The sequence below is a fragment of the Bombina bombina genome, chromosome 7 (genome assembly GCF_027579735.1).
Source record: "Bombina bombina isolate aBomBom1 chromosome 7, aBomBom1.pri, whole genome shotgun sequence".
Classification (NCBI taxonomy): Eukaryota; Metazoa; Chordata; class Amphibia; order Anura; family Bombinatoridae; genus Bombina; species Bombina bombina.
In genome coordinates, this window is record NC_069505.1 from 602,166,384 (window position 1) to 602,193,394 (window position 27,011).

Here is a 27,011-nt window from a genome sequence, read left to right on the forward strand (position 1 = left end):
ACTAGAATATGGGTTCCATTAGCTCATAGATGTAAGATGCACTCAGACCATAATCACACTATCTCACATCCTACCACTTCTATATAGTTCTGCTGACTATGGATCCCTGTTCTCCTATCTTGGTGCAGTGGGGGGGCTGGGCTGCCAGCGGCCGGGGCGGCTAGGCTCACCCGCCGTAGTTTACTTCTTCATTAGGTCCCAGGGATCCTATCAACACATACACAGGTCGCGGGAAACCCATAAAGGCCACCAATCTTATTTTATAACTGTAAAGAGCAGGTCTCTCAAGAGGAAACATACAGGCTGTTTATTCCTAAGTAAAATTATGCTACCTACATACTATAACTTAATGCCACACTGAGATACTGACAGCTTCAGTAGGAGTAAGGTTCAAGTTTAATTATAATCATCTTGACTGTGATTGTTTGTTTGTTCTCAAAGCTAGTTAATACTGTTGCCTTTTTCATTATGTGATATAATATGCAGTTCTGCTGACCCATTGAAGTGGCTGTTGGCCTTGTGGGGTGATGCGCAGTCTGGCTGTGGAACACTTCTTTATTTCTGAGTCATGATACAATAAACCACCTTATCGGCCTACCAAATCCAAATTTGATAATAGGAGTAAATTAGAAAGTTGCTTAAAATTTCATGCTCTATCTGAATAACGAAATAAATTTTTTTGGTTCAGTGTCCCTTTAAGTTCACTGGGAGCCAGTACACGGAATAAACATATTGAGTTGTATTAGTTTATGAAATATGAGATTTGTCAGTGAGATCTACTTGTTTGCTTTATGGGAACAGCACATTATGTTTGTTTGTGTGTGTGTGTGTGTATATATATATATATATATATATATATATATTGTCATGAGATGCAGGACATATGCAGGACACAGCAATGATGGTACAACTCTATTTTATTGCAGAGCATAACAATACACATCTAGTCAGGTTGATTGTACTAAACTAACTGCGACACAGACACCGGACCTAAGTCCCGCCCACATACTAGTGACATCACATCCTGCTCTCATCACATCTTCCCCTTTTTCAAAGGCAAAGCATACATTTGCATATAATAAATAACAAGGTACACCAACAGGGTATACAACAACATTTTTGTTTTGAACATTATAAAAACAGATAGATTAGAAAACATGAACAAATAAATTACATCCTGACTTGGACATCGGGGTAGACTACCCTAGTCCACAGTGACCATGGGATTATTCTGCCCATACTTCCGGTCACTGTTCTAGCTAAAGTCAGTCCCTGTATCGGGCCGGAAGTTTCACCACTCTTCCGCTTGATGTAACTTTGCATGAACTGTCCTCTGATACAGAAGATGGTGAACAAGAGTCTGCTGGAGGCAAAGATATATCCCCGCTGTGATCTTGCTGAGGGGAAGGCACCTCTCTTAGAACAGGGGATCCCACCGGCTGTGGTACTGAGGTATCCGGTTCCAGACTCTCAGGTACAGACTGAAGATGTCTTCGGTTACGGCGTGTAACCGTCCCTCCCTCTGTAAGGACTGTGTAAGACCTTGGTTCTGTAGAGCGGCCCACTACCATAGCAGGCGTCTTCCATTTCTTCTCATCATCCAGTTTAATTCTGACACTTTGGCCCGCTTTCAGTTCCTGTAAAGGCCTGACAGAATGTCTCCTGTCGTAGAAGAAACAATAACCCTTTTTGGCCTCTTCATCCCTCCTAAGGACTTCGTCCCGAGGAACAGGGCCAGGCGGCTTGAAGACACCCACTGAGGGTAAAGTGGTGCGAATCTGGCGTCCTAGCATCAGCTGTGCCGGGCTAAACCCGGTGGCTTGAATGGGCGTCGCCCTGTATGACAAGAGGGCTAGGTACGGCTCAGATTGCTTTAGAATGAATTTTGTTGTTTGAACTGCCCTTTCAGCCATTCCGTTGGCATGCGGATAATGTGGACTTGATGTGGAATGTACAAAATCATATTCCCTGCTGAAAGCACTGAACTCTGTAGAAGCGAACTGCATACCATTATCACTCACCAGCTCCATTGGAATGCCCCAGCGGGCAAACAAGCTCTTCAGGCGAATGATAACGGCCTGACTTGTGATATCATTCAGGGGTGCAATTTCCAAATACCTGGAATAGTAGTCGATCACAACAAGAAACTTTTTCCCGTGCAGTTCACACAAATCAGCAGCTATTTTCTGCCACGGCCCCGCAGGCAGCGGAATAGACATCAAGGGCTCCCTTCTCTGAGTAGGCCGGCGTTCCCGGCAAAAGGCACATTTAGACACGTGATTTGCAATGTCGGAGCTGATCCCAGGCCACCACACAGCTGTAGCTGCTCTCTCTCTGCACTTTGTAATGCCTAAGTGGCCATCGTGAATCCTGTTTAACATCTCCTTCCTCATGCTGACAGGAATTACAATGCGGTCTTGGAACAGCACCAACCCCTCCAGCTCCGTGAGCTGCGACCTCTCTGGCTGGTAAGCATTTAAAGACATCCAGGCTGCCCGGCTCTCGGGCCAGCCATCTTTTATGTACCTTATAACTTCTTGCAGATCTGTGTCCAAATATGTCTCTTTCTTTATCTCTTCCAGTTTCCTTGAAGAAATGGACTTAGAGGCCAGAACTGAATCAACATACACTTTCACATCCGACTCCGTGGAGGATTCTTCAGCAGCAGCCAGCGGGAGCCTGGATAGTGTATCTGCCACAACCAGTTGTTTCCCCGGCACATGCACTGCCTGAACATTGAACCTGAGCAGTCTCATTAAAAGTCTCTGGCATCTCAAGGGTGTTTTGTCAATGTCATAAGAATTGATTAGAGGGACTAGCGGTTTGTGGTCAGTTTCCAGACTAAATTTCTCCAAACCCACTAGATAACGCTGAAAGCGCTCACAGGCCCAAACTGCAGCCAGGCACTCTTTCTCAATTTGAGCGTATTTTGACTCCACAGCCGTCAGTGTGTGGGAACAGTAGGCGATGGGCTGTAGTTTGTTGTCATTCAGTTGCAGGAGTGCAGCCCCCAACCCATAACTGCTTGCATCAGCACTAACCACAGTCTTTTTTGAAGGGTCGTAGAACCCCAGCACTGGGGCAGACCCCAGCAGTGACTTGGCATGCAGGAACGCTTTTTCCTGTGAGGGTCCCCAGACCCAGGCAACATCTTTCTTAAGCAACTCTGTGATAGGGTGTAAAACTGTAGATAAATCTGGAAGAAACTTGCCCACGTAATTTACAAGGCCCAATATCTGTCTCAGCTCATGTACATCAGAAGGGCTTTTCATCTGTTCAATAGCCCGAATTTTCTCGGGGTCCGGCTTGATGCCATCCCCGTTGATGATATGCCCAAAGTAGCATAATTCAGTTTTCCTAAAATGACATTTTTCTTTATTCAGCTTCAGCCCAGACTCTTTGATAGCCTGCAGCACACAACTCAAACGCTGATCATGCTCCTCCACTGTAGATATGAGTGAAAAGTAGATAGGAGCGCTAAAAGCTAAAGGTGATAAAGGTGATAAATTGTATTAATGTGAGACTTATTAGAGAAAATAAACAAGGTAGATGAATGTCTAAAGAGATATAAATTTATTCACATTAGGTGATATAAAAATGTAAAAACGGACGTCTCCGTAAATAAAAACAATTTCTACAATTTAAGTTGCCATCACTTGATATATGACTAGACTTTCAATTTAAAGTTCATGATACAGCAAAGATAGTCCAAATCCACACTTAACTTTTCAATCGGGAGTTGGTTTGCTAGAAAGACAGGGGCTTACCCAGACGAGTGCGCAATCAGCCTTCTCCGTGACCAGTTGTACGGCCGTAATGACGTCACTATTGAGGGCGCTGTCCTGAAAATGCTTTCTGATTGGTGTAAATCCGATGTTAGTAAATTATACTGTTTCTTGGCTTCTTTTGTTACAGTGCAACGTTCAGACAAAGAGAAAAATCCTGCACTTAGTGCCAAATAGCACGCAGGATACCCAATCCAAGAATGTAATATAAAGTAGTGTCCAGAAATGAACCGTTACAGGTTTAGTGGCAGATTGGAAATGGCTAACCGTGTTAGCAGTATTGTACACTTCCAGATGAAGCAAAGTAGCTTTTGTTTAGTTGCAGTCCATCCCAAATCCAAGAATGTAGTAAGAATAATGTCCAGAAATGACCCGTTAAGGTCTAATGGCAAGATAGGAAATGGCTAACAGTGTTAGCAGTGTTGCTCACTTTTAAATGGCAAGTAATATTCTAGGTTTAGTTGCAGTACATCAACGCGTTTCTCCCTTTGCAGGGCTTTTTCAAGATGACTGGTCTGCAACAGGTGTATCTTCTTTTAAAGGTGTTGCTTGCTTCCCATAGGTCAAATTCCACCTGGGAGATTGAAGCTAGGGCGGTCTTTGGTTTTAAGGTAGTCATATTTTTAAGGTAGTATTGGCAACACTAAACTAAGGCAACTCATATATAAAAATATATATACATACAATTTTAGGGTGTTTTGCAATTGATATTCACACTCCCTCAAAAGGGTTTCTTAATTAAAAGCAAGATCTTTATATATAGAACATGGAAAATAATAATAGAACGAAAAAAGAAAGAAAGAAAAAAAGGAAAAAAAGAAGAAAAGAAGAAAAAAAGAGAAAAAAAGAAAAAGAGGGATAAAAGGGGAGAATCAGAAGTATCAGTAAAGCCTGCTAAATGATATAGTGTCATGTTTATTTGTGCAGACTAATTATTAGTCAAATAGAAAAGGTGAAATGTCTAACTCAGAGTTCAGACCGGCAGGGAACAAGGTGTTATATTTATAAATCAATTCTGCTTCTTTGATTTTTAGAGCTTTCTCTATATTACCTCCCCTCCAGTTTTGTTTCACCTGTATTATTCCCCAATAGCTCAAATCTTTGGTATTCCCTTTGGCCTAGATTTGGAGTTTGGCGTTAGCCGTGAAAACCAGCGTTAGAGGCTCCTAACGCTGGTTTTAGGCTACCGCCGGTATTTAGAGTCGTGTAGGTAAGGGTCTAACGCTCACTTTTCAGCCGCGACTTTTCCATACCGCAGATCCCCCTACGCCATTTGCGTATCCTATCTTTTCAATGGGATCTTTCTAACTCCGGTATTTAGAGTCGTTTCTGCAGTGAGCGTTAGAGCTCTAACGACAAGATTCCAGCCGCAGAAAAAAGTCAGTAGTTAAGAGCTTTCTGGGCTAACGCCGGTTTATAAAGCTCTTAACTACTGTACCCTAAAGTACACTAACACCCATAAACTACCTATGTACCCCTAAACCGAGCTCCCCCCACATCGCCGCCACTCGATTAAAATTTTTAACCCCTAATCTGCCGACCGCCACCTACGTTATACTTATGTACCCCTAATCTGCTGCCCCTAACCCCGCCGACCCCTATATTATATTTCTTAACCCCTAACTTGCCCCCCACAACGTCGCCGCAAGCTACTTAAAATAATTAACCCCTAATCTTCCGACCGCAAATCGCCGCCACCTACGTTATCCCTATGTACCCCTAATCTGCTGCCCCTAACATCGCCGACCCCTATATTATATTTATTAACCCCTAATCTGCCCCCCTCAACGTCGCCGACACCTGCCTACACTTATTAACTCCTAATCTGCCGAGCGGACCTGAGCGCTACTATAATAAAGTTATTAGCCCCTAATCCGCCTCACTAACCCTATCATAAATAGTATTAACCCCTAATCTGCCCTCCCTAACATCGCCGACACCTACCTTCAATTATTAACCCCTAATCTGCCGACCGGAGCTCACCGCTATTCTAATAAATGGATTAACCCCTAAAGCTAAGTCTAACCCTAACACTAACACCCCCCTAAATTAAATATAATTTACATCTAACGAAATTAATTAACTCTTATTAAATAAATTATTCCTATTTAAAGCTAAATACTTACCTGTAAAATAAATCCTAATATAGCTACAATATAAATTATAATTATATTATAGCTATTTTAGGATTAATATTTATTTTACAGGCAACTTTGTATTTATTTTAACCAGGTACAATAGCTATTAAATAGTTAAGAACTATTTAATAGTTACCTAGTTAAAATAATTACAAATTTACCTGTAAAATAAATCCTAACCTAAGTTATAATTAAACCTAACACTACCCTATCAATAAAATAATTAAATAAACTACCTACAATTACCTACAATTAACCTAACACTACACTATCAATAAATTAATTAAACACAATTCCTACAAATAAATACAATTAAATAAACTAGCTAAAGTACAAAAAATAAAAAAGAACTAAGTTACAGAAAATAAAAAAATATTTACAAACATAAGAAAAATATTACAACAATTTTAAACTAATTACACCTACTCTAAGCCCCCTAATAAAATAACAAAGCCCCCCAAAATAAAAAATTCCCTACCCTATTCTAAATTAAAAAAGTTACAAGCTCTTTTACCTTACCAGCCCTGAACAGGGCCCTTTGCGGGGCATGCCCCAAGAATTTCAGCTCTTTTGCCTGTAAAAAAAAACATACAATACCCCCCCCCCAACATTACAACCCACCACCCACATACCCCTAATCTAACCCAAACCCCCCTTAAATAAACCTAACACTAATCCCCTGAAGATCTTCCTACCTTGTCTTCACCATCCAGGTATCACCGATCCGTCCTGGCTCCAAGATCTTCATCCAACCCAAGCGGGGGTTGGCGATCCATAATCCGGTGCTCCAAAGTCTTCCTCCTATCCGGCAAGAAGAGGACATCCGGACCGGCAAACATCTTCTCCAAGCGGCATCTTCGATCTTCTTCCATCCGGTGCGGAGCGGGTCCATCTTGAAGCAGGCGACGCGGATCCATCCTCTTCTTCCGATGTCTCCCGACTAATGACAGTTCCTTTAAGGGACGTCATCCAAGATGGCGTCCCTCGAATTCCGATTGGCTGATAGGATTCTATCAGCCAATCGGAATTAAGGTAGGAATTTTCTGATTGGCTGATGGAATCAGCCAATCAGAATCTAGTTCAATCCGATTGGCCGATCCAATCAGCCAATCAGATTGAGCTCGCATTCTATTGGCTGATCGGAACAGCCAATAGAATGCGAGCTCAATCTGATTGGCTGATTGGATCAGCCAATCGGATTGAACTTGATTCTGATTGGCTGATTCCATCAGCCAATCAGAAAATTCCTACCTTAATTCCGATTGGCTGATAGAATCCTATCAGCCAATCGGAATTCGAGGGACGCCATCTTGGATGACGTCCCTTAAAGGAACCGTCATTAGTCGGGAGACATCGGAAGAAGAGGATGGATCCGCGTCGCCTGCTTCAAGATGGACCCGCTCCGCACCGGATGGAAGAAGATCGAAGATGCCGCTTGGAGAAGATGTTTGCCGGTCCGGATGTCCTCTTCTTGCCGGATAGGAGGAAGACTTTGGAGCACCGGATTATGGATCGCCAACCCCCGCTTGGGTTGGATGAAGATCTTGGAGCCAGGACGGATCGGTGATACCTGGATGGTGAAGACAAGGTAGGAAGATCTTCAGGGGATTAGTGTTAGGTTTATTTAAGGGGGGTTTGGGTTAGATTAGGGGTATGTGGGTGGTGGGTTGTAATGTTGGGGGGGGGTATTGTATGTTTTTTTTTACAGGCAAAAGAGCTGAAATTCTTGGGGCATGCCCCGCAAAGGGCCCTGTTCAGGGCTGGTAAGGTAAAAGAGCTTGTAACTTTTTTAATTTAGAATAGGGTAGGGAATTTTTTATTTTGGGGGGCTTTGTTATTTTATTAGGGGGCTTAGAGTAGGTGTAATTAGTTTAAAATTGTTGTAATATTTTTCTTATGTTTGTAAATATTTTTTTATTTTCTGTAACTTAGTTCTTTTTTATTTTTTGTACTTTAGCTAGTTTATTTAATTGTATTTATTTGTAGGAATTGTGTTTAATTAATTTATTGATAGTGTAGTGTTAGGTTAATTGTAGGTAATTGTAGGTAGTTTATTTAATTATTTTATTGATAGGGTAGTGTTAGGTTTAATTATAACTTAGGTTAGGATTTATTTTACAGGTAAATTTGTTATTATTTTAACTAGGTAACTATTAAATAGTTCTTAACTATTTAATAGCTATTGTACCTGGTTAAAATAATTACAAAGTTGCCTGTAAAATAAATATTAATCCTAAAATAGCTATAATATAATTATAATTTATATTGTAGCTATATTAGGATTTATTTTACAGGTAAGTATTTAGCTTTAAATAGGAATAAGTTATTTAATAAGAGTTAATTTATTTCGTTAGATAAAAATTATATTTAACTTAGGGGGGTGTTAGTGTTAGGGTTAGACTTAGCTTTAGGGGTTAATACATTTATTAGAATAGCGGTGAGCTCCGGTCGGCAGATTAGGGGTTAATAATTGAAGGTAGGTGTCGGCGATGTTAGGGAGGGCAGATTAGGGGTTAATACTATTTATGATAGGGTTAGTGAGGCGGATTAGGGGTTAATAACTTTATTATAGTAGCGCTCAGGTCCGCTCGGCAGATTAGGGGTTAATAAGTGTAGGTAGGTGTCGGCGACGTTGTGGGGGGCAGATTAGGGGTTAATAAATATAACATAGGGGTCGGCGATGTTAGGGCAGCAGATTAGGGGTACATAAGGATAACGTAGGTGGCGGCGTTTTACGGAGCGGCAGATTAGGGGTTAAAAGTGTAATGCAGGGGTCAGCGATAGCGGGGGCGGCAGATTAGGGGTTAATAAGTGTAAGGCTAGGGGTGTTTAGACTCGGGGTACATGTTAGGGTGTTAGGTGCAGACGTAGGAAGTGTTTCCCATAGGAAACAATGGGGCTGCGTTAGGAGCTGAACGCTGCTTTTTTGCAGGTGTTAGGTTTTTTTTCAGCTCAAACAGTCCCATTGTTTCCTATGGGAGAATCGTGCACGAGCACGTTTTTGAGGCCGGCCGCGTCCGTAAGCAACTCTGGTATCGAGAGTTGCATTTGCGGTAAAAATGCTCTACGCTCCTTTTTTGGAGCCTAACGCAGCATTTGTTTGAACTCTCGATACCAGAGTTAAATTTATGGTGCGGCCAGAAAAAAACCCGCGGAGCGTTAACAGCACTTTTACCGCCGAACTCCAAATCTAGGCCTTTGTGTATTGACTTGAAGTGCTTATATAAGTTGGTGTCTACCATGCCTTTCTCAATGCATAATAAATGCTCTCTGATCCTATCTCTGATCATTCGTTTGGTCTCCCCGAAATATATCAGATTACATGTGCACCTCAAAATGTAAATTACTCCCTTTGTGGTACATCTAATACAGTCCTTAATCGTAATTTCTTTATTTGATTTTGGAATATGTATTATTCTTCTCTTATCACTATGCTTGCAGGCCTTGCAAGAATAGCAGGGAAAAAAACCTGATATTGTCCCTCCTTGTAGATCTTTCTGTGTAAGGATCGTTTTTTTTGTTGTTCTTGTACGTGTGCTAGATGCAAGTAGTGTTTTGAAATTTCTAGTTTTTATAAAAATCAGTCTTGGTTTCTGTGGGAGTGAGTCTCCAACTATAGGGTCAGCTTTTAATATGGGCCAGTGTTTATTGAGAATTTTTCGCATGATTCTATGATCTTCATTGTATTCAGTTATGAATGGGACATTAATTATTTCAGAGTCATTATTGGTGGGTTTTTGTTTATATGAGAGGAGGCTTTTTCTGTCTGTGTTTCTTGCTCTTACCACAGCTTTATCTATGACCTCATCATCATAGCCTCTATCTTTGAATTTCTCAATCAGGGTTTCTATTTGGTTATCAAAGTCTGAGATTCTGGAGCAGTTCTTCCTTACTCTTAGGCTTTGGCCCACTGGAATGTTATCTATCCATTGCTGGAGGTGACAGCTTTGTGAATGGATAAAGTTGTTACAGTTTACTTCTTTGAAATGTGTCTTAGTCTCTAAATTGCTGTTTATTACCATTATTTCTAAATCTAAAAAGACTACCCTATCTTTACTGTGGTTAAATGTAAAGTTAAGCCCTTTGTCATTCAAATTTATATCAGAAAATAGTTTTAACAGCTCAGATTCGGACCCCTTCCATATTAATAATACGTCATCTATGTAACGTCTATAGAGCACGAGGTTCGCACCATAGTCACCCAACTGGAAGAAGGACTCTTCCCAGTTACCAACGAATAAGTTGGCGTAACTTGGTGCGAACCTTGTGCCCATAGCCGTACCTTCTATTTGTAAATAAAATTTGTTGTTGTACATGAAGTAATTGTTTTTTAAGATAAATGAAATACTTTTTAACAGAAATTCTTTTTGTTCTGATTTTAGTTCCACGTCTCTATCTAGATATTGTTTGATTGCTGTGACTCCTTTCTCGTGATCAATTACCGTGTATAGGGACGTAATATCTCCAGTCACTAGAATAAAGTTATCTTCCCAATTGACTTGTTCTAAGATGTTAAGTACCTGAGTGGAGTCTCTCAGATATGAGTCCAAACCCCTTACATATTTTTGTAGGAATGTGTCCACATATTGTGAGAGGTTAGAGGAGAGCGACCCTATGCCTGAGATAATAGGTCTCCCAGGGGGTTGGGAAAGATTCTTATGTATTTTTGGGAGGAAATAGAATACCGGGACCCTAGGATAATTGGGGTCCAGGTATTCTACCTCTTTTTCATTTAGTATTCCTAAATCTCTACCTTCTCTTATCAGTTTTTTGAGTAATGCAGCAAACTTATTTGTGGGATTAAGGTCCAGTTTTTTATATGTTCTAGTGTCTCCTAAAAGTCTTAGGGCCTCTGTTTCGTAGTAGGTAGTGTCCATTACTACAATCCCGCCGCCCTTGTCGGCGGGCTTAATGGTTACTTTTTGATTCTTTTTTAAATTTTCTATAATTAGGGTCTCTTTTTTTGTCATATTTGTTTTAAGAAATTTTGTAGGTTTGCTATTTTTCAGATCCTTTAGTACCATTTGTTCAAAGGTCTCGAGGTGATTCCCTTTCGCAGAGATAGGGTTAAAGGTAGATTTTGGTTTAAGATTAGTATGGCTAAATTCATCGTCTGATGATTTTACTTTATTAGCAGAGATACTTTCCAGAGGACCTTTCATATAGAATCTTTTCAAGGTGAGGTTTCTAATGAATTTTTTAACGTGAATATGTGTATTAAATTTGTTTATCCTTACACTAGGGGCAAAAGAGAGACCATAGTTTAAAATCTTTGTTTCCTCATCTTGTAGTATAGTGCTACTAATATTAAAGACTCCATTTTTTGTTATCTCCCTCTTTTTGCCTCTTTTGTTGATCCCACTACCTCTTGTTCCTCTAGAGGTCTTTTTCTGTTTTTCTGTTGTGGATACTGTCCCCATACACTCATTTTGCTGTTCTCCATGAGATCTTTTGAAGTGCCCTCCCTTGGAGGGCTGTTCACTAAAAAAGGAGTATCAGTCTCCCCACGACTATTCCTTTCAGTGTCAGGGTCTAATGGTGAATATCTGTTTCTTACCGGTGTTTCCCACCTATCTTTGTGTTCCCAAATGGGTCTATTTGTGCGATATGGTAGTTCTCTATCTTGGTAATTATCATAATGCTCATTCGATCTGCTTCCCGTATAATGGTTATAGTAGTTATTCCTGTTATCATATGAGTGTGCATTTCTATAATTATAATGTTCATTATTATATCCCCTGTTGTGATGTGGGTAATAATGCCTCCAGGATCTGTTTGAGTCTCTATTCTGTTCCCTCATATCTCTATCTCTATAATTATAAGTGTTAGATCTTGAGTTATGAAAATGTCTGTTATCTTTCTTTTTATTATAATTGACCGTTGTCCAGTTTTCATTTGAAATGTGAGGGTCCCTGATGTTATTCTCATTGTTTACATTTTCATCTGGTTTCTTGGTATCCCTTTCTAATTTTTTCCATTTAGTTCTTAAAATATCTTTATTCAAGATATTTAGTCTATCAATGATATCTTTCTGTTTTTCTTTAAAAGATAGCGATTTTTTATCCTTCAGTTTCTCCCTAATATCTACTATTTCTTTCTCTAAATCCACTAAAGTGTCTTTTCTAGACCTTTTTAAGATCTCCATTAGATTATTTGAAGCTTTAGATAAAACTTCGTCCCATTCTTTTTGGAAAATTTCTTTAAGGGGAAAGGCACAGGCTTTGGTTAATACTAAGCCTTTAGGGATTAGGCCTTTCCCAGTGTATTTATTTAGAAAAATTATTTCAGTTTTTTGTTTTAATTCCTTTATCAGGAGTTTCTCCAATTTAATAAGGGTGTCTTCTAGGCTTTCATATTCTAAATCTGTGTTATCATTATCTTCTTTGTGGTCATATAATTCTTTGTGTAGGTGATCTCTAAATGCAAAAATATCCTCCATATTAGGGGAGTTAGACATATGTGAGTGAAAAATTATAAGTGCAAAAATATATGTGAAAATATATATATATATCCTTGAAATCGTGTGAGTATACGTGTCGTAATGTTATAAAATTATAGTGAGTGAAAAGTAAAAAATATATAAAAAAATATTAAACAATTATAGCAGTGATTCAGTATCAATCATACAGCTGCAATGTGCCAAATATATTCAAGGTATAACTTTACAGGCGTATTTAAATAAAAGATAAAGGATAAAAAACAACCGCTGCTCAATAGAAGGGACACAAAAGCAAATAGTATGGGAATAGTACTAGAGAGCGCAGGAAGGTACACCAAACTCCTAAAAATACCTATGAGTCCCCAACTAGGTAGCAGAGATGAACATATGAGTGAAAAGTAGATAGGAGCGCTAAAAGCTAAAGGTGATAAAGGTGATAAATTGTATTAATGTGAGACTTATTAGAGAAAATAAACAAGGTAGATGAATGTCTAAAGAGATATAAATTTATTCACATTAGGTGATATAAAAATGTAAAAACGGACGTCTCCGTAAATAAAAACAATTTCTACAATTTAAGTTGCCATCACTTGATATATGACTAGACTTTCAATTTAAAGTTCATGATACAGCAAAGATAGTCCAAATCCACACTTAACTTTTCAATCGGGAGTTGGTTTGCTAGAAAGACAGGGGCTTACCCAGACGAGTGCGCAATCAGCCTTCTCTGTGACCAGTTGTACGGCCGTAATGACGTCACTATTGAGGGCGCTGTCCTGAAAATGCTTTCTGATTGGTGTAAATCCGATGTTAGTAAATTATACTGTTTCTTGGCTTCTTTTGTTACAGTGCAACGTTCAGACAAAGAGAAAAATCCTGCACTTAGTGCCAAATAGCACGCAGGATACCCAATTCAAGAATGTAATATAAAGTAGTGTCCAGAAATGAACCGTTACAGGTTTAGTGGCAGATTGGAAATGGCTAACCGTGTTAGCAGTATTGTACACTTCCAGATGAAGCAAAGTAGCTTTTGTTTAGTTGCAGTCCATCCCAAATCCAAGAATGTAGTAAGAATAATGTCCAGAAATGACCCGTTAAGGTCTAATGGCAAGATAGGAAATGGCTAACAGTGTTAGCAGTGTTGCTCACTTTTAAATGGCAAGTAATATTCTAGGTTTAGTTGCAGTACATCAACGCGTTTCTCCCTTTGCAGGGCTTTTTCAAGATGACTGGTCTGCAACAGGTGTATCTTCTTTTAAAGGTGTTGCTTGCTTCCCATAGGTCAAATTCCACCTGGGAGATTGAAGCTAGGGCGGTCTTTGGTTTTAAGGTAGTCATATTTTTAAGGTAGTATTGGCAACACTAAACTAAGGCAACTCATATATAAAAAATATATACATACAATTTTAGGGTGTTTTGCAATTGATATTCACACTCCCTCAAAAGGGTTTCTTAATTAAAAGCAAGATCTTTATATATAGAACATGGAAAATAATAATAGAACGAAAAAAGAAAGAAAGAAAAAAAGGAAAAAAAGAAGAAAAGAAGAAAAAAAGAGAAAAAAAGAAAAAGAGGGATAAAAGGGGAGAATCAGAAGTATCAGTAAAGCCTGCTAAATGATATAGTGTCATGTTTATTTGTGCAGACTAATTATTAGTCAAATAGAAAAGGTGAAATGTCTAACTCAGAGTTCAGACCGGCAGGGAACAAGGTGTTATATTTATAAATCAATTCTGCTTCTTTGATTTTTAGAGCTTTCTCTATATTACCTCCCCTCCAGTTTTGTTTCACCTGTATTATTCCCCAATAGCTCAAATCTTTGGTATTCCCTTTGTGTATTGACTTGAAGTGCTTATATAAGTTGGTGTCTACCATGCCTTTCTCAATGCATAATAAATGCTCTCTGATCCTATCTCTGATCATTCGTTTGGTCTCCCCGAAATATATCAGATTACATGTGCACCTCAAAATGTAAATTACTCCCTTTGTGGTACATCTAATACAGTCCTTAATCGTAATTTCTTTATTTGATTTTGGAATATGTATTATTCTTCTCTTATCACTATGCTTGCAGGCCTTGCAAGAATAGCAGGGAAAAAAACCTGATATTGTCCCTCCTTGTAGATCTTTCTGTGTAAGGATCGGTTTTTTTGTTGTTCTTGTACGTGTGCTAGATGCAAGTAGTGTTTTGAAATTTCTAGTTTTTCTAAAAATCAGTCTTGGTTTCTGTGGGAGTGAGTCTCCAACTATAGGGTCAGCTTTTAATATGGGCCAGTGTTTATTGAGAATTTTTCGCATGATTCTATGATCTTCATTGTATTCAGTTATGAATGGGACATTAATTATTTCAGAGTCATTATTGGTGGGTTTTTGTTTATATGAGAGGAGGCTTTTTCTGTCTGTGTTTCTTGCTCTTACCACAGCTTTATCTATGACCTCATCATCATAGCCTCTATCTTTGAATTTCTCAATCAGGGTTTCTATTTGGTTATCAAAGTCTGAGATTCTGGAGCAGTTCTTCCTTACTCTTAGGCTTTGGCCCACTGGAATGTTATCTATCCATTGCTGGAGGTGACAGCTTTGTGAATGGATAAAGTTGTTACAGTTTACTTCTTTGAAATGTGTCTTAGTCTCTAAATTGCTGTTTATTACCATTATTTCTAAATCTAAAAAGACTACCCTATCTTTACTGTGGTTAAATGTAAAGTTAAGCCCTTTGTCATTCAAATTTATATCAGAAAATAGTTTTAACAGCTCAGATTCGGACCCCTTCCATATTAATAATACGTCATCTATGTAACGTCTATAGAGCACGAGGTTCGCACCATAGTCACCCAACTGGAAGAAGGACTCTTCCCAGTTACCAACGAATAAGTTGGCGTAACTTGGTGCGAACCTCGTGCCCATAGCCGTACCTTCTATTTGTAAATAAAATTTGTTGTTGTACATGAAGTAATTGTTTTTTAAGATAAATGAAATACTTTTTAACAGAAATTCTTTTTGTTCTGATTTTAGTTCCACGTCTCTATCTAGATATTGTTTGATTGCTGTGACTCCTTTCTCGTGATCAATTACCGTGTATAGGGACGTAATATCTCCAGTCACTAGAATAAAGTTATCTTCCCAATTGACTTGTTCTAAGATGTTAAGTACCTGAGTGGAGTCTCTCAGATATGAGTCCAAACCCCTTACATATTTTTGTAGGAATGTGTCCACATATTGTGAGAGGTTAGAGGAGAGCGACCCTATGCCTGAGATAATAGGTCTCCCAGGGGGTTGGGAAAGATTCTTATGTATTTTTGGGAGGAAATAGAATACCGGGACCCTAGGATAATTGGGGTCCAGGTATTCTACCTCTTTTTCATTTAGTATTCCTAAATCTCTACCTTCTCTTATCAGTTTTTTGAGTAATGCAGCAAACTTATTTGTGGGATTAAGGTCCAGTTTTTTATATGTTCTAGTGTCTCCTAAAAGTCTTAGGGCCTCTGTTTCGTAGTAGGTAGTGTCCATTACTACAATCCCGCCGCCCTTGTCGGCGGGCTTAATGGTTACTTTTTGATTCTTTTTTAAATTTTCTATAATTAGGGTCTCTTTTTTTGTCATATTTGTTTTAAGAAATTTTGTAGGTTTGCTATTTTTCAGATCTTTTAGTACCATTTGTTCAAAGGTCTCGAGGTGATTCCCTTTCGCAGAGATAGGGTTAAAGGTAGATTTTGGTTTAAGATTAGTATGGCTAAATTCATCTTCTGATGATTTTACTTTATTAGCAGAGATACTTTCCAGAGGACCTTTCATATAGAATCTTTTCAAGGTGAGGTTTCTAATGATTTTTTTAACGTGAATATGTGTATTAAATTTGTTTATCCTTACACTAGGGGCAAAAGAGAGACCATAGTTTAAAATCTTTGTTTCCTCATCTTGTAGTATAGTGCTACTAATATTAAAGACTCCATTTTTTGTTATCTCCCTCTTTTTGCCTCTTTTGTTGATCCCACTACCTCTTGTTCCTCTAGAGGTCTTTTTCTGTTTTTCTGTTGTGGATACTGTCCCCATACACTCATTTTGCTGTTCTCCATGAGATCTTTTGAAGTGCCCTCCCTTGGAGGGCTGTTCACTAAAAAAGGAGTATCAGTCTCCCCACGACTATTCCTTTCAGTGTCAGGGTCTAATGGTGAATATCTGTTTCTTACCGGTGTTTCCCACCTATCTTTGTGTTCCCAAATGGGTCTATTTGTGCGATATGGTAGTTCTCTATCTTGGTAATTATCATAATGCTCATTCGATCTGCTTCCCGTATAATGGTTATAGTAGTTATTCCTGTTATCATATGAGTGTGCATTTCTATAATTATAATGTTCATTATTATATCCCCTGTTGTGATGTGGGTAATAATGCCTCCAGGATCTGTTTGAGTCTCTATTCTGTTCCCTCATATCTCTATCTCTATAATTATAAGTGTTAGATCTTGAGTTATGAAAATGTCTGTTATCTTTCTTTTTATTATAATTGACCGTTGTCCAGTTTTCATTTGAAATGTGAGGGTCCCTGATGTTATTCTCATTGTTTACATTTTCATCTGGTTTCTTGGTATCCCTTTCTAATTTTTTCCATTTAGTTCTTAAAATATCTTTATTCAAGATATTTAGTCTATCAATGATATCTTTCTGTTTTTCTTTAAAAGATAGCGATTTTTTATCCTTCAGTTTCTCCCTAATATCTACTATTTCTTTCTCTAAATCCACTAAAGTGTCTTTTCTAGACCTTTTTAAGATCTCCATTAGATTATTTGAAGCTTTAGATAAAACTTCGTCCCATTCTTTTTGGAAAATTTCTTTAAGGGGAAAGGCACAGGCTTTGGTTAATACTAAGCCTTTAGGGATTAGGCCTTTCCCAGTGTATTTATTTAGAAAAATTATTTCAGTTTTTTGTTTTAATTCCTTTATCAGGAGTTTCTCCAATTTAATAAGGGTGTCTTCTAGGCTTTCATATTCTAAATCTGTGTTATCATTATCTTCTTTGTGGTCATATAATTCTTTGTGTAGGTGATCTCTAAATGCAAAAATATCCTCCATATTAGGGGAGTTAGACATATGTGAGTGAAAAATTATAAGTGCAAAAATATATGTGAAAATATATATATATATATCCTTGAAATCGTGTGAGTATACGTGTCGTAATGTTATAAAATTATAGTGAGTGAAAAGTAAAAAATATATAAAAAAATATTAAACAATTATAGCAGTGATTCAGTATCAATCATACAGCTGCAATGTGCCAAATATATTCAAGGTATAACTTTACAGGCGTATTTAAATAAAAGATAAAGGATAAAAAACAACCGCTGCTCAATAGAAGGGACACAAAAGCAAATAGTATGGGAATAGTACTAGAGAGCGCAGGAAGGTACACCAAACTCCTAAAAATACCTATGAGTCCCCAACTAGGTAGCAGAGATGAACATATGAGTGAAAAGTAGATAGGAGCGCTAAAAGCTAAAGGTGATAAAGGTGATAAATTGTATTAATGTGAGACTTATTAGAGAAAATAAACAAGGTAGATGAATGTCTAAAGAGATATAAATTTATTCACATTAGGTGATATAAAAATGTAAAAACGGATGTCTCCGTAAATAAAAACAATTTCTACAATTTAAGTTGCCATCACTTGATATATGACTAGACTTTCAATTTAAAGTTCATGATACAGCAAAGATAGTCCAAATCCACACTTAACTTTTCAATCGGGAGTTGGTTTGCTAGAAAGACAGGGGCTTACCCAGACGAGTGCGCAATCAGCCTTCTCTGTGACCAGTTGTACGGCCGTAATGACGTCACTATTGAGGGCGCTGTCCTGAAAATGCTTTCTGATTGGTGTAAATCCGATGTTAGTAAATTATACTGTTTCTTGGCTTCTTTTGTTACAGTGCAACGTTCAGACAAAGAGAAAAATCCTGCACTTAGTGCCAAATAGCACGCAGGATACCCAATCCAAGAATGTAATATAAAGTAGTGTCCAGAAATGAACCGTTACAGGTTTAGTGGCAGATTGGAAATGGCTAACCGTGTTAGCAGTATTGTACACTTCCAGATGAAGCAAAGTAGCTTTTGTTTAGTTGCAGTCCATCCCAAATCCAAGAATGTAGTAAGAATAATGTCCAGAAATGACCCGTTAAGGTCTAATGGCAAGATAGGAAATGGCTAACAGTGTTAGCAGTGTTGCTCACTTTTAAATGGCAAGTAATATTCTAGGTTTAGTTGCAGTACATCAACGCGTTTCTCCCTTTGCAGGGCTTTTTCAAGATGACTGGTCTGCAACAGGTGTATCTTCTTTTAAAGGTGTTGCTTGCTTCCCATAGGTCAAATTCCACCTGGGAGATTGAAGCTAGGGCGGTCTTTGGTTTTAAGGTAGTCATATTTTTAAGATAGTATTGGCAACACTAAACTAAGGCAACTCATATATAAAAATATATATACATACAATTTTAGGGTGTTTTGCAATTGATATTCACACTCCCTCAAAAGGGTTTCTTAATTAAAAGCAAGATCTTTATATATAGAACATGGAAAATAATAATAGAACGAAAAAAGAAAGAAAGAAAAAAAGGAAAAAAAGAAGAAAAGAAGAAAAAAAGAGAAAAAAAGAAAAAGAGGGATAAAAGGGGAGAATCAGAAGTATCAGTAAAGCCTGCTAAATGATATAGTGTCATGTTTATTTGTGCAGACTAATTATTAGTCAAATAGAAAAGGTGAAATGTCTAACTCAGAGTTCAGACCGGCAGGGAACAAGGTGTTATATTTATAAATCAATTCTGCTTCTTTGATTTTTAGAGCTTTCTCTATATTACCTCCCCTCCAGTTTTGTTTCACCTGTATTATTCCCCAATAGCTCAAATCTTTGGTATTCCCTTTGTGTATTGACTTGAAGTGCTTATATAAGTTGGTGTCTACCATGCCTTTCTCAATGCATAATAAATGCTCTCTGATCCTATCTCTGATCATTCGTTTGGTCTCCCCGAAATATATCAGATTACATGTGCACCTCAAAATGTAAATTACTCCCTTTGTGGTACATCTAATACAGTCCTTAATCGTAATTTCTTTATTTGATTTTGGAATATGTATTATTCTTCTCTTATCACTATGCTTGCAGGCCTTGCAAGAATAGCAGGGAAAAAAACCTGATATTGTCCCTCCTTGTAGATCTTTCTGTGTAAGGATCGGTTTTTTTGTTGTTCTTGTACGTGTGCTAGATGCAAGTAGTGTTTTGAAATTTCTAGTTTTTCTAAAAATCAGTCTTGGTTTCTGTGGGAGTGAGTCTCCAACTATAGGGTCAGCTTTTAATATGGGCCAGTGTTTATTGAGAATTTTTCGCATGATTCTATGATCTTCATTGTATTCAGTTATGAATGGGACATTAATTATTTCAGAGTCATTATTGGTGGGTTTTTGTTTATATGAGAGGAGGCTTTTTCTGTCTGTGTTTCTTGCTCTTACCACAGCTTTATCTATGACCTCATCATCATAGCCTCTATCTTTGAATTTCTCAATCAGGGTTTCTATTTGGTTATCAAAGTCTGAGATTCTGGAGCAGTTCTTCCTTACTCTTAGGCTTTGGCCCACTGGAATGTTATCTATCCATTGCTGGAGGTGACAGCTTTGTGAATGGATAAAGTTGTTACAGTTTACTTCTTTGAAATGTGTCTTAGTCTCTAAATTGCTGTTTATTACCATTATTTCTAAATCTAAAAAGACTACCCTATCTTTACTGTGGTTAAATGTAAAGTTAAGCCCTTTGTCATTCAAATTTATATCAGAAAATAGTTTTAACAGCTCAGATTCGGACCCCTTCCATATTAATAATACGTCATCTATGTAACGTCTATAGAGCACGAGGTTCGCACCATAGTCACCCAACTGGAAGAAGGACTCTTCCCAGTTACCAACGAATAAGTTGGCGTAACTTTTTCTTTTTTTCTCTTTTTTTCTTCTTTTCTTCTTTTTTTCCTTTTTTTCTTTCTTTCTTTTTTCGTTCTATTATTATTTTCCATGTTCTATATATAAAGATCTTGCTTTTAATTAAGAAACCCTTTTGAGGGAGTGTGAATATCAATTGCAAAACACCCTAAAATTGTATGTATATATATTTTTATATATGAGTTGCCTTAGTTTAGTGTTGCCAATACTACCTTAAAAATATGACTACCTTAAAACCAAAGACCGCCCTAGCTTCAATCTCCCCGGTGGAATTTGACCTATGGGAAGCAAGCAACACCTTTAAAAGAAGATACACCTGTTGCAGACCAGTCATCTTGAAAAAGCCCTGCAAAGGGAGAAACGCGTTGATGTACTGCAACTAAACCTAGAATATTACTTGCCATTTAAAAGTGAGCAACACTGCTAACACTGTTAGCCATTTCCTATCTTGCCATTAGACCTTAACGGGTCATTTCTGGACATTATTCTTACTACATTCTTGGATTTGGGATGGACTGCAACTAAACAAAAGCTACTTTGCTTCATCTGGAAGTGTACAATACTGCTAACACGGTTAGCCATTTCCAATCTGCCACTAAACCTGTAACGGTTCATTTCTGGACACTACTTTATATTACATTCTTGGATTGGGTATCCTGCGTGCTATTTGGCACTAAGTGCAGGATTTTTCTCTTTGTCTGAACGTTGCACTGTAACAAAAGAAGCCAAGAAACAGTATAATTTACTAACATCGGATTTACACCAATCAGAAAGCATTTTCAGGACAGCGCCCTCAATAGTGACGTCATTACGGCCGTACAACTGGTCACGGAGAAGGCTGATTGCGCACTCGTCTGGGTAAGCCCCTGTCTTTCTAGCAAACCAACTCCCGATTGAAAAGTTAAGTGTGGATTTGGACTATCTTTGCTGTATCATGAACTTTAAATTGAAAGTCTAGTCATATATCAAGTGATGGCAACTTAAATTGTAGAAATTGTTTTTATTTACGGAGACGTCCGTTTTTACATTTTTATATCACCTAATGTGAATAAATTTATATCTCTTTAGACATTCATCTACCTTGTTTATTTTCTCTAATAAGTCTCACATTAATACAATTTATCACCTTTATCACCTTTAGCTTTTAGCGCTCCTATCTACTTTTCACTCATATGTTCATCTCTGCTACCTAGTTGGGGACTCATAGGTATTTTTAGGAGTTTGGTGTACCTTCCTGCGCTCTCTAGTACTATTCCCATACTATTTGCTTTTGTGTCCCTTCTATTGAGCAGCGGTTGTTTTTTATCCTTTATCTTTTATTTAAATACGCCTGTAAAGTTATACCTTGAATATATTTGGCACATTGCAGCTGTATGATTGATACTGAATCACTGCTATAATTGTTTAATATTTTTTTATATATTTTTTACTTTTCACTCACTATAATTTTATAACATTACGACACGTATACTCACACGATTTCAAGGATATATATATATATATATTTTCACATATATTTTTGCACTTATAATTTTTCACTCACATATGTCTAACTCCCCTAATATGGAGGATATTTTTGCATTTAGAGATCACCTACACAAAGAATTATATGACCACAAAGAAGATAATGATAACACAGATTTAGAATATGAAAGCCTAGAAGACACCCTTATTAAATTGGAGAAACTCCTGATAAAGGAATTAAAACAAAAAACTGAAATAATTTTTCTAAATAAATACACTGGGAAAGGCCTAATCCCTAAAGGCTTAGTATTAACCAAAGCCTGTGCCTTTCCCCTTAAAGAAATTTTCCAAAAAGAATGGGACGAAGTTTTATCTAAAGCTTCAAATAATCTAATGGAGATCTTAAAAAGGTCTAGAAAAGACACTTTAGTGGATTTAGAGAAAGAAATAGTAGATATTAGGGAGAAACTGAAGGATAAAAAATCGCTATCTTTTAAAGAAAAACAGAAAGATATCATTGATAGACTAAATATCTTGAATAAAGATATTTTAAGAACTAAATGGAAAAAATTAGAAAGGGATACCAAGAAACCAGATGAAAATGTAAACAATGAGAATAACATCAGGGACCCTCACATTTCAAATGAAAACTGGACAACGGTCAATTATAATAAAAAGAAAGATAACAGACATTTTCATAACTCAAGATCTAACACTTATAATTATAGAGATAGAGATATGAGGGAACAGAATAGAGACTCAAACAGATCCTGGAGGCATTATTACCCACATCACAACAGGGGATATAATAATGAACATTATAATTATAGAAATGCACACTCATATGATAACAGGAATAACTACTATAACCATTATACGGGAAGCAGATCGAATGAGCATTATGATAATTACCAAGATAGAGAACTACCATATCGCACAAATAGACCCATTTGGGAACACAAAGATAGGTGGGAAACACCGGTAAGAAACAGATATTCACCATTAGACCCTGACACTGAAAGGAATAGTCGTGGGGAGACTGATACTCCTTTTTTAGTGAACAGCCCTCCAAGGGAGGGCACTTCAAAAGATCTCATGGAGAACAGCAAAATGAGTGTATGGGGACAGTATCCACAACAGAAAAACAGAAAAAGACCTCTAGAGGAACAAGAGGTAGTGGGATCAACAAAAGAGGCAAAAAGAGGGAGATAACAAAAAATGGAGTCTTTAATATTAGTAGCACTATACTACAAGATGAGGAAACAAAGATTTTAAACTATGGTCTCTCTTTTGCCCCTAGTGTAAGGATAAACAAATTTAATACACATATTCACGTTAAAAAATTCATTAGAAACCTCACCTTGAAAAGATTCTATATGAAAGGTCCTCTGGAAAGTATCTCTGCTAATAAAGTAAAATCATCAGACGATGAATTTAGCCATACTAATCTTAAACCAAAATCTACCTTTAACCCTATCTCTGCGAAAGGGAATCACCTCGAGACCTTTGAACAAATGGTACTAAAAGATCTGAAAAATAGCAAACCTACAAAATTTCTTAAAACAAATATGACAAAAAAAGAGACCCTAATTATAGAAAATTTAAAAAAGAATCAAAAAGTAACCATTAAGCCCGCCGACAAGGGCGGCGGGATTGTAGTAATGGACACTACCTACTACGAAACAGAGGCCCTAAGACTTTTAGGAGACACTAGAACATATAAAAAACTGGACCTTAATCCCACAAATAAGTTTGCTGCATTACTCAAAAAACTGATAAGAGAAGGTAGAGATTTAGGAATACTAAATGAAAAAGAGGTAGAATACCTGGACCCCAATTATCCTAGGGTCCCGGTATTCTATTTCCTCCCAAAAATACATAAGAATCTTTCCCAACCCCCTGGGAGACCTATTATCTCAGGCATAGGGTCGCTCTCCTCTAACCTCTCACAATATGTGGACACATTCCTACAAAAATATGTAAGGGGTTTGGACTCATATCTGAGAGACTCCACTCAGGTACTTAACATCTTAGAACAAGTCAATTGGGAAGATAACTTTATTCTAGTGACTAGAGATATTACGTCCCTATACACGGTAATTGATCACGAGAAAGGAGTCACAGCAATCAAACAATATCTAGATAGAGACGTGGAACTAAAATCAGAACAAAAAGAATTTCTGTTAAAAAGTATTTCATTTATCTTAAAAAACAATTACTTCATGTACAACAACAAATTTTATTTACAAATAGAAGGTACGGCTATGGGCACGAGGTTCGCACCAAGTTACGCCAACTTATTCGTTGGTAACTGGGAAGAGTCCTTCTTCCAGTTGGGTGACTATGGTGCGAACCTCGTGCTCTATAGACGTTACATAGATGACGTATTATTAATATGGAAGGGGTCCGAATCTGAGCTGTTAAAACTATTTTCTGATATAAATTTGAATGACAAAGGGCTTAACTTTACATTTAACCACAGTAAAGATAGGGTAGTCTTTTTAGATTTAGAAATAATGGTAATAAACAGCAATTTAGAGACTAAGACACATTTCAAAGAAGTAAACTGTAACAACTTTATCCATTCACAAAGCTGTCACCTCCAGCAATGGATAGATAACATTCCAGTGGGCCAAAGCCTAAGAGTAAGGAAGAACTGCTCCAGAATCTCAGACTTTGATAACCAAATAGAAACCCTGATTGAGAAATTCAAAGATAGAGGCTATGATGATGAGGTCATAGATAAAGCTGTGGTAAGAGCAAGAAACACAGACAGAAAAAGCCTCCTCTCATATAAACAAAAACCCACCAATAATGACTCTGAAATAATTAATGTCCCATTCATAACTGAATACAATGAAGATCATAGAATCATGCGAAAAATTCTCAATAAACACTGGCCCATATTAAAAGCTGACCCTATAGTTGGAGACTCACTCCCACAGAAACCAAGACTGATTTTTAGAAAAACTAGAAATTTCAAAACACTACTTACATCTAGCACACGTACAAGAACAACAAAAAAACCGATCCTTACACAGAAAGATCTACAAGGAGGGACAATATCAGGTTTTTTTCCCTGCTATTCTTGCAAGGCCTGCAAGCATAGTGATAAGAGAAGAATAATACATATTCCAAAATCAAATAAAGAAATTACGATTAAGGACTGTATTAGATGTACCACAAAGGGAGTAATTTACATTTTGAGGTGCACATGTAATCTGATATATTTCGGGGAGACCAAACGAATGATCAGAGATAGGATCAGAGAGCATTTATTATGCATTGAGAAAGGCATGGTAGACACCAACTTATATAAGCACTTCAAGTCAATACACAAAGGGAATACCAAAGATTTGAGCTATTGGGGAATAATACAGGTGAAACAAAACTGGAGGGGAGGTAATATAGAGAAAGCTCTAAAAATCAAAGAAGCAGAATTGATTTATAAATATAACACCTTGTTCCCTGCCGGTCTGAACTCTGAGTTAGACATTTCACCTTTTCTATTTGACTAATAATTAGTCTGCACAAATAAACATGACACTATATCATTTAGCAGGCTTTACTGATACTTCTGATTCTCCCCTTTTATCCCTCTTTTTCTTTTTTTCTCTTTTTTTCTTCTTTTCTTCTTTTTTTCCTTTTTTTCTTTCTTTCTTTTTTCGTTCTATTATTATTTTCCATGTTCTATATATAAAGATCTTGCTTTTAATTAAGAAACCCTTTTGAGGGAGTGTGAATATCAATTGCAAAACACCCTAAAATTGTATGTATATATATTTTTATATATGAGTTGCCTTAGTTTAGTGTTGCCAATACTACCTTAAAAATATGACTACCTTAAAACCAAAGACCGCCCTAGCTTCAATCTCCCAGGTGGAATTTGACCTATGGGAAGCAAGCAACACCTTTAAAAGAAGATACACCTGTTGCAGACCAGTCATCTTGAAAAAGCCCTGCAAAGGGAGAAACGCGTTGATGTACTGCAACTAAACCTAGAATATTACTTGCCATTTAAAAGTGAGCAACACTGCTAACACTGTTAGCCATTTCCTATCTTGCCATTAGACCTTAACGGGTCATTTCTGGACATTATTCTTACTACATTCTTGGATTTGGGATGGACTGCAACTAAACAAAAGCTACTTTGCTTCATCTGGAAGTGTACAATACTGCTAACACGGTTAGCCATTTCCAATCTGCCACTAAACCTGTAACGGTTCATTTCTGGACACTACTTTATATTACATTCTTGGATTGGGTATCCTGCGTGCTATTTGGCACTAAGTGCAGGATTTTTCTCTTTGTCTGAACGTTGCACTGTAACAAAAGAAGCCAAGAAACAGTATAATTTACTAACATCGGATTTACACCAATCAGAAAGCATTTTCAGGACAGCGCCCTCAATAGTGACGTCATTACGGCCGTACAACTGGTCACGGAGAAGGCTGATTGCGCACTCGTCTGGGTAAGCCCCTGTCTTTCTAGCAAACCAACTCCCGATTGAAAAGTTAAGTGTGGATTTGGACTATCTTTGCTGTATCATGAACTTTAAATTGAAAGTCTAGTCATATATCAAGTGATGGCAACTTAAATTGTAGAAATTGTTTTTATTTACGGAGACGTCCGTTTTTACATTTTTATATCACCTAATGTGAATAAATTTATATCTCTTTAGACATTCATCTACCTTGTTTATTTTCTCTAATAAGTCTCACATTAATACAATTTATCACCTTTATCACCTTTAGCTTTTAGCGCTCCTATCTACTTTTCACTCATATGTTCATCTCTGCTACCTAGTTGGGGACTCATAGGTATTTTTAGGAGTTTGGTGTACCTTCCTGCGCTCTCTAGTACTATTCCCATACTCCTCCACTGTAGACCCATACACTAGAATGTCGTCCATGACGACCGCTGTGCCCACGTGGCCACTCAGGAGAGAACTCATTTCCCTTTGAAAGATTTCAGGAGAGGAGGATATCCCAAAGGGGAGTCTGCAGAAGCAGAACCGACCTACCGGTGTGATAAAGGTAGTCAGTTTGCGGCACTTTGGATCCAGGGGGATCTGCCAAAAGCCGCTAGAAGCTTCTAATGTGGAAAAGAACTTCGCCCCAGCCAACTTCGGGGCTATATCTTCCAATGTCGGCAGCACAAATCTCTCCCTCTTCACTGCCTCATTCAACCTTTTCAGGTCCACACAGATGCG